The sequence below is a fragment of the Pinus tabuliformis genome, chromosome 2_1, assembly GCF_031772625.1.
Source record: "Pinus tabuliformis cultivar Carrire ecotype Pingquan chromosome 2_1, CPIR1, whole genome shotgun sequence".
NCBI lineage: Eukaryota > Viridiplantae > Streptophyta > Pinopsida > Pinales > Pinaceae > Pinus > Pinus tabuliformis.
This window is the reverse complement of record NC_142299.1, coordinates 829,563,716-829,579,268: the sequence shown is the minus strand read 5'-3', so window position 1 is coordinate 829,579,268 and position 15,553 is coordinate 829,563,716.

The following is a 15,553-nucleotide window of genomic DNA, read 5'->3' as shown; positions in this document are numbered from 1 at the left end:
ACCTAATGACCTAATGATAAGGATAAGCGGTCGAATTGACAGGCAAAGGGTATAAGCTGATCACTGATAATGGATTTTGATGGATATGACAGTTGTGTAAGATTGGCTATGGATTAGGACAAATCCCCAATTTCGTAGCGCAGCGAGTACAAAATATGAATTATGCGCTACGAAATCACTTAAAACATGTTGCGCTGCGAAACTGATAAAAAGGATTTACGTGCTGCGAAACCACTTTAAAATGGTTACAGGCGCTACGATATCACCTAGACAATTTCAGCTTTGAAACGAGTTTGGACATATGATATCCATGTGAGATGTTAGACCAATGATAGACTAAGACAAAGAATTGACCCCTTTATACATACCAACAATACTCTTAACAAGACTCCTATTCAAACTATTTAGACTCTAAAACCATATGAAAAGACTAGACCCAAAATTGACACCAACCCTTTGACAAACAATCGAACTGATGTGAAAAATTTAAAATTTTTTCTTGGGTGATAACAACTTCCTTATGGAATCTATCAAATTTCTCTACAAATTCCAACCACTGTGCTTTCTGAAACATTTCCCTTGTCTGTGGATATCCTTCCAAAAATTTATTTCCTATTGGTTTTGTTCTGACTATAACTCCCATGGTGGGGAAGCTTCATCTCAAGACTCTTTGTTTGATAGGGTATGAGCTTTTAGGAGGGTTTCATAGTAATGAAGATGAGAGTGTGAATGAAAAGTGTGTGAGTGGTAAGGATATGAAGAAGTGCGATATAATCTAACCGTTGAGAGAATGAATGAGAATGATTTTGGTGATCGGATTAATAAAAATAGGGATGTGGGTTGGAGCATAGGTATAATGATGAGGAGTGAATGATGGATTGGATCTGATTTGACATGATACTATCAATGTTTAGTAATGATTATTTTGAATCTGGTAGTACGATGTTTATATAATTCATACGATTAATGTTTTGATCCCTATTATCAAATAAAATGATTGCATACATTTGAATTATTGCTTCTAACCTTTGGTTTTTGTTCTTTGTATTGTCTTCAGGTGCCTTACAGTGGAGGGAGTGAATCACTTCTTTCAATTATTCCATCATAATTCTCTATGAAATTGGCTGTAGAAATCTAACAAAGTTGGAGAAACTCAACAATTTCGTAGCTATTTTATTATGAGAAAGAAAAGAGGTGGACATAAAGAAAATGGGTTTAGAAAATATGTAAGAAACTTTAAGGTGTCAAAAATTGATTTTCACCTTAGATTTTCTGTATAAATATGCCAACCATTGTTGGTTTCCAAGTTTATATATATATATATATATATATAAAGAAAATGATTTTTGAATATCAAGTTGGAGAAGAAGGAAAAACCTTCTTTGCCAACTTTAAATCAGCATTATCTTGCATTATTTTGATAAATTATTCCTTGGTCAATGGATTATGCTAGATTCTTAATCGATGACCATTCATAAGAAAAGCGATCCTTTCTTCATCAAGGGTTCTGATTTTGACTACTGCATTGTCAAAGACTGTTTCAATCTCTTTGAACTTTGAATCAAACAGTAATGACCAATCTCCTGGTTGGAATTTTCTCTCTTTGATATATTTTTCATGCCATCTAGATCTCTATTGTTGAACTAAATTAGTTCTTTGGATTGCATCTTGTCTTATCTCATCAAGTTCATTTAGTTACTCCATTCTTTGTTTTTTTTCTTCTGAAAGATCAACGCCTAATTTGATTGTTGTCTTGAAAGTTTTGACTTGAAAGTCAATAAGAAATAGGACTTGTTTTCCATAGACAAGCTCATAAGGAGTATGTCCCGTAGTATTTATCCATGTGTTATGATATGCCCATAAAGCTTTGGGATGCTTTTCTGCCCATTCTCTTTTATCCAAGTGCACAATTTTGGTGAGAATTGCTTCAATGACTTTATTAGTGTACTCCACTTGTCCATTTTTTGAGGATGATATGGAGTATACTTTCGATGTCTAATTCTGTATTCCTCCATTATCTTCTGTACCAACTTGGATGTAAATTGAGTACCTTGATCTGTTAAAATTCCTCTTGGAACACCAAAACAAGTAAATATATCCTCAAAAAGAAATGAAGCTACAACATTTTCAGTAGCAAAGAGAAGTGCTTTAGCTTCTACCCATTTTGTAACATAATTAGTGAAAACAATAATGTACTTTTTTTGCCTCGAAGGTGGATTGATTGGACCAACAAAATCCATAGCCCATTTTTCAAAATTTTCAATAAGTACCTGAGGTTGTAGAGGCATCTCATAAGAAGGAACATGTTTCCCCATCCTTTGACAACTATCACATCTCTTAACTTACTCTCTAGCATCCTTAAAAAGGGAAGGACGGTAGTATCCTAAGAGAAGGACTTTATAAGAAATTCTTTTGTCAACGAAGTGTCCTCCACATGGTTCATCATGACAAGATTTCAATATCTCTTATACTTCATCTTCTCTCACACACCTTTAGATGATTAGACCTGGATCTGTTTTATACAATTCTTTGTTTATCCGTGAATAATATGCACTAATTTGAATTACCTTCTTTTTCTCCTCGAGGAGACAAGTATGATGGTAATTTTCCCGTAGACAAATAGTTAGCAATATCTATAAACCATGGAGATTTAGTAGATACTGCAAAAAGATATTCAGGAGGAAAAATATCTTCTACATGCATATCATTGTTATCATTTTGAATTCTTGATAAAAATTCAACAACTATGTTTTGTTTTCCAGGTCGATCTAAAATAGTAATATTAAACTCTTGTAGCAATAATAACCATCTAGTGGTTTTTCCATTAGTGGTTTATTTATTCAGTAAGTATCTAATTGTAGAATAAATAGTATGTACAAAAGTTTCATAGCCAGTAATATAATGTCTGAATTTATTGATGGAATGAACAACAGATAAAAAATCCTTTTCTGTGACAGTATGATTTAAATCTGCCGGAGTCAAATTTTTGCTCGTGTAATAAATGGCATATGGAGTTAAGTCCTCTTTTCCTAGTACAACTCCTAAATTTGTATCTGAAGCATCAATTGAGATATGAAAAGGTAATTTCCAATTTTGTCCTCTAAGGATGGGTGCTTCAAAGATTTTGTCTTTTAATGTCTCAAAGGCCTTTTGGAAATAATAATCCCAATTGAATTCATAGTCTTTTATGAGTAGCTTGAAAAGAGGAGATGCAATTTTTGTAAAGAGTTCTATAAATATTCTATAATAACCAGTGAAACCAAGAAAACTTTTAACATCTTGTTGAAACGTTGGAATTGATAATTTATAAATAACTTCTACTTTAGATGTGTCCATTCTAATTCCATTTCATGAAATATGGTGTCCTAGAACAATTCCCTCAGTAAACATCATAAAACATTTTTCATGGCTTAATGAGAGATTCGCCTCTTTACATCTAGTGAGAATGTTTTCTAAATTTTCAAGAGCTTCCTTCAAAAAAATTCCATAGACTGTAAAATCATCCATATACACTTCCACACAATGATGAATAAGATTAGAAAGAATGCCTAATAGTGCTCTTTGGAATGTTGCATGAGAATTACATAATTCAAAGGGAAGTACTCGGTAAGCATATGTTTCGTATGGATAGGTAAATGTAATTTTATCTTGGTCTTCCAGGGCTACTTGGATTTGGTTATACCCACTAAAACCATCTAAAAATGAAAAATATTTCTTTCCTGCCAATGTATCTAAAAGTTGATCTATGAAAGGAATGGAAAGTGATATTTTAAATTGGATTTATTCAGTTCTCTATAGTCAATACCCACTATCCATTTTCCATTATTTTTAGGGACAATTACTAAGGGTGAAACCCATTCACTGTTTGATATTGGATAGAAGAAATTGAAATTCAACAGTTTTTGTAGTTTTTCCTTAACAATCTCCCTTAAATTTGGATTCATTCTTCTTTGAGGTTGTTGAACCGGTTTGGCATTTTCTTCAATGTAGATATGATGTTTACAAGTATTAGGATCAATTCCTTTCAAGTCAGTATATTCCCATGCATAAGTAGATGCATGTTCTTGTAACATCTTGATTAATTCTTTCTTTTGAAAATCTTCCAAATTATTATTGATATTCAAGGTTTTTTCTAGGAATATTTCAATTGTATAATTGCCAAAGTTTTCCATAGAGTGCAAGGATAGTTGACGAGATGATAAATATTCAATATTGTATTGTTCTTGAAAATTTTGACTAGATTCACAATATAATGAAGATTCATTATTTTCCATTAAATTTAAAATTTTGTCTTCTTCATCTAATTGTGAAGTAGAAAATATTGGTCTTATATCGAAGTCATCATCTATCCATTCTTCATTTTCAACCTCTACTGTTGTTTTTGCTGGTGGATATATTGTGAATCTCTTTGTTGTACTTCCATCAGAAATGAGCATATCACCATATCTATAACTTATGAAAGCATCGGTTGTAGCTAGCCATGGTCTTCCTAGAATCAATGGATGCCCTCCTAAGGTATTCTTGGGTGTTAAAATCATAAAATCAATAGGATATTCCCAAGAATCTAAGGATACATATAAGTCTTCTAATACACCATCAGGTTTGATTACAGATCTATCTGCCAATGGTAATAGTGTAGGTGTATATTGAAGATTAGAATGTTTTAATTGATTCATAGTTTATTTTCTCATGATATTTATGGCTGCTCCTAGATCAATCAATGTATTTGGGATCTCTATACCATTGATGTGTGTTTTCAAAATGGGGCTTCCTCGATCAAGATAATTTTGAATTGTTGTTTTACCCATCATGATATCTGCAATTTTTCCAACAAGTTGGATTCTTTTGATTTCTTTTGTCTTTCTTGTAGGTTTTTTATTCTCAAGTCCCTATTGTATTTGTGAAAATTGGTATCTCCTTAATAGCTTGAAGAAAAGTAATCCTTATGCAAACATTCTTCATTTCATCTAACATGTCATAATTAGGCAATAAAATTTGTTTCTCCACCCCTCCATCAATTTTCAATCTTTCTGGGAAGGGTCGTTTTGAAATAAATATTGAAGGTTGTTCCATAATAGGGATTGAGTTATTTGGATGTGTTGAAATAACTTGTTTTTTTAGTTTCTTCTTTTTTATTATCAAGAGACTTTTCTTCTTCGGAGATCTTTTCTTTTTCACTTTTGTGAATAACAATAGAGGGGGATTTTTTTTCTAATATTCTACCAGATCTAAGTTGAACATTATTTAGATCTAGTGGAGTTATCATGTAGGTCTGAAAATTTTGTCCTTCCATATTGTAAAGTTGTGAATTTTTATTATTATTTGGATTTGGAAGTGGTTGGGCAGGAAATTGATTTGGACTTTGAGGAAATGGTAATGAGAGTTGTGGATTCACATTGTGAGGTTGAGTTTGTTGAACTAGATGAGGATAATATTGTGGAGGAAATGTACAATATGATTGTTGAAATTGTGGATATTGAGGATATTGATGGAATTTTCCATAAGGATTTCTCCATCCTTGTGACCAAGGTTGTGGCCAAGATTGCCAAGGCATTAGAGCATTCCAATTACTTTGTGAAGATTGTGTAAATAGTTGAGGATTAAAACCTTGAGCTGCATTTGGATATGGATTCTACCAAGGTATTTTAGCAATAAAATAGAGAGGGTCTATCTAATTTGGTACTCCTTCTTCTTGATAAACAACTTTAAGACTTGGTATTGAGGGACATTCTTTTGTATCATTATTTTCTGCACAAATAACACAAGTTTCTATACTTTTTAAATCAAGAGGATATTCTCTCAAGGCATGTTTTTTTATGCTCTTAGGACAGAAAATGGACAATGCAACATTTTTAGCTTTTTGCTAAGGAAAACTTTAAGGATGGAAAATTATCTTGAACTTTAAAAACATTGGCAAATCTCACTAGTTTGCAATATGCAAACAATAAAATGTTTATTGATGTATTTGTAAAATTATTCAAATTTATAATGATTTTATATATACACTCTATATAATGTTGGGAATTTTTAAGGTAAAATAATTTTATATTGTAAGATTTTGGCAAATCATCTTTCTAAAATATGGAAATAGGCGAATCTTTTTTTGGAAAAATCATGTAAAACTAGCGCACCTGCGAATATTAGGCCCTAAAATTTTCCATGCTTTTTGCTTGTTTTGTATTTTAAGGGTGTTAATTTGTTCACTAAGACTGCCTAAAATATTTGTTTTAAAGTTATCAAGAAAATTTCCTAATTCTTCTATACTTATTGTCAAAGTTGCAGATTTATTAATCCTTGATAGAAGAGGATCTCTTGGATTTTTCCCAGTTCTTGCTTTGTCTCTTGAAATGTGTATGCACAAATCACAAATTTCTCCTAGTGATAACTAATAAATGTCTCCCTTACCCATTAGATTGAAAATATCAGTCCATTCATCTCTAATTGATTTTAATAAGAGAGCTTTCAAAGTTTCTTCATCTAGATTATTCATTTTTGCCCTTTTTACATTGTAAGCAAAGCTTTCAAACAAAATCTTCAAGATTTTAATATTCTTTTTGTATCATTTTAAAGACTTCATATTTAATTTTATGGGGCATGTACAATAATCCCTATATTTCTCTAAGAATGCAGTTTTCATTTGTTCCCATGTTCTTATGGAGTTTATTCCTAAACCCATAAACCATTTTAATGCTACATCTTTAAGGGTTGCATGGAATAATTTCAACTTTTGAGCATCATGTAGATAATCATATGAGCTACAAAATACCTCAAATTCAAAGAGAAAAGTCTCAAGGTATTCGCCCCTTAATCCATGAAAGTTTAGAAGGATAGAGAGTGAGATATTTTTCATTGTGACAGATGTATCTTCATTGAGGATTGGAAATCGAAAAGGTTCTGGATTTATATTATCTCCTCTTCCTCTTCCTCCGTCTCTTCCACCTCCTCTTCCTCCTCCAATTCTAGGTTGTTCACCATTCAAATTATATACATCTCCTTCCCCTTCTCCAGCGATTGTAGATTCGTTAGAACTAATATAGGGTTTTGATTCTGGTTCTAAGATTGGGTTTTCAATCTCCTCTAGTTCCTTTGGTTCTTCTATCAATGGTTTGAAGTAGGTTTCTTCTTCCTCTTCTTTAATAGGAACTTCCAACACTCGAGCTAGAAGTTGTTCTCCAGTTGAAGATAGGAAAAGTATTCATGTTGTTGGGTATGTGGAATCTTATTCAACTACAACTTTGTTGATGAAGTTGGTGAATCTTTAGATTGGATTTCGGACCTTAATACCTCATGAAGTCTATGTTGGCCTGTTATGGATGAAATTCTAGTCTGTGTGGGTGGTGTGGCACTACAAATTCGTGGCGGAGTGAGTTATGTTTTTGGATTAGGCTCTTTCCTCTACCTACAAATCTACCCCTAGAGTATCTTTCCCTATGCATATCATGTTTTTTTTTTGTTAAAGAAATGAGGACTTCTATTTACACTTCCCCGGAAATGGCACCAAAATGTTTAGTCAATTCAATGTTCTTGTATTACTTAGATAAATTATTGACCGGAGTTGGTGAACTTGTGAAGTGAAAGTGCACTATATATGCTAGAAGCCTTTTGAGTTTATGAAGATAATGATTGTGAATAGTTTAATTTTAAGGATTTTCTTTGTTCCTATGTTCCTAATGAAAAATTAAATATTTACAATACAATCAATTCTTAAAAAGGAAAGTAAGGTAAGCTATCATGATCTTCTTTAACTAACTATTGTTAGTTACTATGTAAACGATAAAAAACAGAGCTATCTAAACTAATATTCTAGAAAGATAATTACTTCTATCCTAAAAATAATTACTTCTATTCAAAGATAAAATTTATAAAGCAATCTAGATCAATATTTACACACTGCAATTATCAACCTTAATTGAAATAATAAAACAAAAGTAGAAAGAATGTGATCTAAAAAGATATAACTATCTATGAAAGGAAGGAGATATATATATACAGTCCTATTTTAGAAAGCATGTAAATGAATTGGAATAAAAAAAAAACAAATGGAAAACTGTAAACAAATAATTACAAAGAAATGAAACTACGATAAAGCAATTCTGAAAAAATAATGAAATAAATTGCACTGAATACTAGAAAATGAATGAACCTTGAATGTCTGCAGGGGCCCTCCACAAAAAAACATGTTTATAACTCTATCTAAATAACTAATTGTGCAAGATATTCATGAAAATACTTCTTCAATTAAAAAGGAATAGAGTCATGGAACTTCAAACTGTCAATTACAAATTACATATATGTTTGCGTGTCTCTGGTTTCTATTTACAGAGGAATATATTTATATAGCATTCGTGCCCAACAGTTTTGTGATTTTCATGCCTTAAAAAATTAAAGACAATCCTAATATAAATGCTAATATGATAATGGAAATTATAATGCTTCTCGATGATTTGCTATTTTGGAAAGCAAATCAGAGAGTCGTGATTGATTTGAACTCTTGCTGCTTGGTTCATCCACGCATCGACTTGCTTCCTTGACTGCGCCACTGTGCAATTTCCTTGATGATTTGCCTTGGATGAATAGGAGGAGATCAATTCCTATCTACTCATATGCTTCTTTGCTTGGTTGGCACACTAGAATCTGGCAAACCATGGAGGTAGCTACGGAATCATAAAACAGCTACAAATTTTAATTCCATAGCTAATACAATATTTAACTAAATGATAAGGCACATTAACAAGTATGAAAACTAAGACATATGAGTACCTTACTAGGTCAAAATATCTTATTTTAATATTTATTGGAGTTGATAGTAGTGGAGAAAAGGGGAAAAATGGATGGAAAATGATGTAAAAAATAGAACAATCATGAGACTCTACAACCACCAATCTAAATGGAAAAAGGATATTCTCTAAAGTCCCAACTGGGTGGTTCTTGCCAATGTGGAGGCAGAAATTGCAAGCCTTCAACATAATTGTGGTGGAGTTAAAGATAGAGTTGACTCATCCCATTGATAATATCTATACGTTACTATTTGGAACCAAGCACTTTAAAGGGATAAGGGACTTGATATTTCCCCACACGACATATACAAAGTGACATACCTATACCTTTTACATACCTAAACAAAGTGTAGTAATCCATATAACTGATATATGCATAAAAATAAAATGCATACCTAGTCTAATGGTCATGTTTATGAATACATGTTAATCTAATTGAGCTATAGTAGGGATAATTCAGACTCTTATTAACCCAATATTTTAGAATTTTATGGAGCACTAAAGATGGTGAACAATACCATGCCTAACCAAAACATGATCAACACAACCAATATTCTCATATATTTCATATTAAAACTAAACACCAACTATATGGAGCATGAAGAGAAGGATGTGTGACCAAATCTTCTTGAGGCAAAACCTTAATATTTGAGAAATTTTTTCCTTCCATTGTTAGTAGATCAACAACACAATTTTCTCACCCAGCTTTATATTCAATAGTAAAGTCATATCCATCTAACCAAAGACTCCATCTAGGAACTTTGTGATTTCCCTATTCAAGAATATTTTATTGACAAACATAACCTTCATGTGGTTCAAGTCTCTCCTTATTGTAAAATGAATTGGTTTAAGGAACAATCTAAATCTTTTTATCCCATTCTTTACAGCAAGGATTTCCTTGTGGGAGGAGGGATAATTTACAACTGCATTCTTTGATTTTTTTGACACATACATACAAATTTCTTCTCTCTTTGGATGTTTTTTTAAAATAAATCTAGCCCAAACTTCATCAGATGCATCAAATTATAATATAAATGGAAAATCAATATCGAGAATATGAAAGCTTGGGAGGTTAAGAATCTTTTGTTTTATTGTCTGGACAACCTTTTCCATCTGATTAGTCCACTGTATTCTTGGCTTTAATTGTTGTTGGAGACTCTTGACATCTATAGCTTGATTTTCATAGAGTTTCTTGATATAATTTAGGAGATCAAAAAATATTTGTAATTGCTTTCTATACATTATTTCATCTGGAAATTCTTGAAGAGATTTCAAAACATGTTCTTGCAACTCAATTCTTCCTTGGGTAAGAATCAAGCCAAGATATTCAATCTTGATTTTACCAATAAAAAAGTTAGAGGGAGAGTTGGAAAATAATAAACCATGATCATAAACCTTTTTATGGGCAATGTTGAATTGATGTTTATGTTCTATAACATCTTTTGAATAGACAAGTAAGTCATCAATATAAAAAATAACAAATTCAAGACCTCAAAAGATATCTTACATCCTCTTTTGGAATTGAGAAGGTGAATTACTCATTCCAAAAGGCATGTGACACCATTGATATTTTCCAAAGGGCACTACAAAATAAGTTTTGAACCAATCTTTAGGAACTATTCCTATTTTCTAGAATCCAATTTTTAAATCAAACTTGCTAAAAATATTATTCTAGCCTATTTTTGCAAACATAATTTATTTGATAGTGATGGGTTACCTGATAAGCCATAATTCTTCATTTAATGCTTTATAATTTACAACAATCCTTTTCTCTCCTCTCTTTTTCTCTGAGTGTTTATATACATAAAATGTTGGGCAAGCCAAAGGGCTTTGGCTTGGCTCTGTTAACCTTCGTTGCAATAACTCTTCGATTTCTTGTTTACATAATTTCACTTCTTGTAGTGACATCGAATTTGTCGATTCTTTTTGAGTTCATTCACTAAATATTTCTTTATAAGGAAGATCCACAAAACATTGTTCCCATGACCAAAAGTCATCTAAATATTCCGGTGTGTTGTCTTTTCTAAGCTTCTCAATTATTTCTTCTAATACTTCTATCCCATGTAGATTTGCATTCCTGGAAATATTCTTTATCGTAGACAAATTTTCTATAGATTCATCAATGGGGTTAGGTAGCTTATCAAATATTCTTATAATAAAGTCACTTTTGTAGGCTACCTTAAGAAATTTTCCTTGAATATGAAAAAAAGTAGCATCACTATAAAAGTAAGTGACTTATTTCTTCTTACAAAATCATGACAAAGGAGGATATCACAACCAACATCAAAACAATGTACATAAGTTTACACTAGTATTTTAGCTAATTATAACTATAACCATTTGGAAATTAGGAGAAAATTCTTTGATTTTCATAATAGTTTCATTAACTGATCTGAAATGAACCTGGGTCGACTTCTAATAATAAGATGGAATAGCGTTAAATTTTGCACAATGATTCATTTCTCCTTTGTCTACTTGAGCATATAATGAATATTTCTTAATACCATTGACTTTTATATAAACTGAAATAAAAATTCTATCATGAGGCTCCTTAATTTTAGGAACTTATTAGTTGTGATTGAATGTTTGCTCATCCTCATCCTCATTAAGATTTATATCTTGCACTTGATCTTCAATCTATTCTGTTAGTAAATCTGTAAATTGTTGGCATGGCTATGAAAGCTCATATATATCTTTTTTAACATATTGTACTAACTCAACAATTATTTTTTTCTTTAATTTAACATCATTCTCCTTAAGTCTAATATGCTCCTACAACCACACTTCTATATCATCATGGGAAGCTTCTTGTTTTCCATTTATTTTTTGTTGCTAAGAATCAAGAGGATGCACATACCTGGGTTGATCATCTTGGGTTTCTTGAGATGTATTCTCTTCATTAGTAATTTATTCTTCTTTAGGTGGCAGTAGTTGGATGAGATTAGATGGAGGGTAGATGTACATATCATAGATAAGCACCACGCTAGGTTGTTTGAGCGCTCATAGTTGGTCATCTAAAGATCGAATTTGGACTTGGTGGTGACAACGCATAATGAAATATCTAGGGGTGAGAGATCATTGTAGACGATATAAATAACAAGAGACTATTGAATAGAACTAATATTAAAAAACATAAAACAATATGAAAGAAAATATTATTCAATATGAATAGATGAAGTAGATAATGTAGATTGGGATATTTTATTCATAAGTTCTTTTGCTTCAATTTCGTAGAGATTAGTTACTAAAAGATATTCTCCATCAGATTCTAATTGGGAAACTTCTTACCATTCAACACGTTTATATCATTGGTGAAAATTTCCACAAGCTTCTGCTGATATCTAGATTTTGTATTTTTTGGGAATTTTTATCCTAATGACCTTTCTTCTTATAGATATAGAAAACGTAATTCTTTGAAGGAATGTTACCTTGTTTAAATAAGGCTTTTGGCCTGGTGGATTATTTATGCCCTCATTGCTTCAGGAATTCGTGGGATTTATACTTTGGATCTTGGCATGAACAATGATCATTGCACTAGAACATATTCTTATTTTTCTTCTTTTTGTAGCCAAAATGATATGTTTATATGTATATATCACAAATTTTTGGATTAAACCCTACTTTCTTCTTGACATTTTTCAGGATTTTCCTGGATAGGGAGTGTAACAACCCTGGTAAAAAATTCATGTAAAAAGAATATAAGACTTTGTACATGGGACATGTATTCCAAGATGAATGGTGGGAAAGACATTCTAGTGGGGTGTCACTTCGGTTTATAATGGCTAAGGAAATTGGCAAAGGAAATGGAAAAGGATTTGGAAAGGAAAATGGCATTTTTGGCACATTTTTTTTATGAAAATAATGGAAATTAGGAGAAAAGGAATGTGAAGGTCACGTGTTGCATGTGAGGAGTAAAATGAAGGAAAATAATGAAAAATGAAGAAAATAGAGACCTCATTGATAAAAGGCTTCTGAGGATCAATTGGAAATATTTTGGCTCAAGATTTTTACAATTGTTTGTTGGAGCTCTCTTTTATTCTCTCTCTCTCTCTCTCACTCTTGGAGGTAAAGACGAAGTAGAGATCAAGAAAGCAAGAGCAGGATCAGAGGCTATAGTAGGATTCTTGTTAGGTGTCTATTTATGTGTGGTTTCCTTGCTATATTTGGCATGCATGGTATTTCATGTGGTTCTTTGTTCTCATGTCATGGGTTTTTCCAGGTGTGACAGTGTTCTGAGCCTAGCCTTGCCATTTTTGGATAGCCATGGTGTGATGGGGTTCTCGTGTTTTGGTTAAGTTATATTATTGGATGGATTTGAAGTTGAGTGAAGTGGATCTCCGAAAGAAGGAACATGTGGCCTAGTGATCTACGAACCGAACTGTGGATTGCGGTAAAGCCACTAGCCTTGTGACCCCTAAACTAGACTGTAGGTGTCTGTAAATCAAGGTATTATGTGCCTCGGTGGACCTAGGAATCCTTGATCGGTTAATGGAATGATATACGGTAAAGCCTAGAGGTCATTTCCTTTGATTAGGCTTAGGAATCCTTGCCAATGAATGATGACATATAAGGTAAGGCCTAGAGGGTGGAGTCTTGGTTTAGGGCTTAGTGATCCCTAGATTGGACTATGGATTGTGGTAAAATGTGAGAGACTATGAGAGAGGAAAATTCTTCACGGTGTAGGTGGATAAATCTGGTGGCATCCATGCTTATTTTAGCCTAGTGATCCATTGTGGATTGAGCTAAATCATGACTTTATTGATGAGGCTGAGGTGGTTTAGCCTCAGGATGCCCTGGTTGGTTCTTTTGGTGTGATTCCCACAGTCATGCTTGGATTATGGCATGGGGTTGATTGGTTGAAGAGAGATTTGGCTCAGCCAATCTATGGTTGGGTGGAACGTGGTAGTCCCATACTAGGTTGGACTTTTCATTCATTGATAAGAGGTTATTTCCTTGGTATCTTATGTGTAAATGTATTGGTTTATATTTGGATTCTATGGCTGATGTATCCTTGGTATTTATGTTGTTATTATGTTGGTTATGAATATGTATTATGACAGTGATGATGTATGGCTCTCCTTATGTTTTTATTTGTGAATAAATTAACAATGTAGCTATGACCTAATAGATTAAAATATGTCTAATGATGTAAGGGAACAATGCTTCTTAGTGGTTCTCAGATAAGTATGAGACCCCTATGCTCAGATATGTTATTTAAACCTATAGATTCCATATTTGTGTCATGTTTGATGAAATGCCTCTCATGGCTAGTAGGGGTCTAGTCAAGTCAGTGTTGATGTTTTCACAAATGTATCTTTGTTCCACTATGAAATTTCATTCCTGAAGGTGTTTTTGAGTTATGGGTAGTGACTTGGGCTTTAGGCCTGAAAAGCTTGCAAAAATCTCGAAGAAAAAAGTACAACACTGGGAAAAAAATTACCGACATGCATCCATGCCCTTGTTGTGGGAGCGTTTAGAGCCTCCCAGATGCACCCTTGTCCATATCAAGGGAGCATCCAGGGGTTTGATGCACTAAAACCTCATTTGGTCTTAGGGTTTGGTTACATGAGTGGCTGGAATGGCTCCTGGGAGTTCTATTGCTGATGTGTAAGGTTTGTGTGATGTCTTTGGCCAGTTCCACTTCCTTAACTATCACATACGGAGTCGAATCATATCATAGTAACATCTCATCACATGTTTACCTTGCTTGGTCGGTTACTTGAGTAGATGTGGGAGGAGGGTGTTACAGAGTGGTCTCAGAGTGGGTTTCATTCTCTTTGGGTGATGTATGATTTCTATTCTCTTCGGGTCATATTTGATAACACAGAGTGGTATCAGAGCATGGTTCACCCATCGGACTAGATGGGCAGTGTGTTGGACATGCATTAATGTTCCTTATGCTTGTAGTCCATGTGATTGTTACATTTGCATGGGGTATATCATGGTTGTAGTGATGTTGCCATGTGAATTTGATGACGTTGTTGTGTTTGTCATGAATGCATGTCAGTTGTATATGCATTTGTTATGCATCTCAGTTTCCGTATGTTATTATGCATGCATTTTCATGGTTATAGTTAAGCATGTATAGTAGGTAAAACAAGAATTGTCTGCTCATTATATTCATTTTAGGTCATCATGATGTTATTGGTTGTTATGATGATGATTTGTTGGCTATTATAGAGTAGGATATGCAAGTCAATTGACCGATATTGGAGCAATAAAATTAGGGGTAAGAGCGGATCTTCATACATGTTTGTATGGTGGCCATGTAGCTATGTGGTTAATGGTTGTTATAAGAATTAGGGTTACTTATATACTTTTAATTTTATTGTTGTTATGGTTACATGTATGATAAATACTAGTTGATTAATGTAGTCATATACACATGTGTCATAGAGTCATGAATGATAGTAACCTGTTCTTGTATGCATTATGGTCATATGCATGATGGTTATGTTCATTGCATTGAAAATATTGATGTTACATGTATCATGCTAACCTAGATTGGTCTATGCAGATGATTAAGGTTAAGGTATTCAATTATGAATCGATTTATTTGTGATAGTGTTTTGTACTAATATAGACTAACTGTGCATATGTGATTGCTATGCAAGAATGACAATTGTTTATGAGCTTATGTTGTGAACATGTTAGTTAGTTAATATTATGGATATCATGACCTTATTTGTGTTTGAGTTGATGTGTTGTGAAGTTATATCATGCTAACTAGATTGATTGTGCAGAGAAGATAGTATCCCCTGAGTTACATCAAGGTA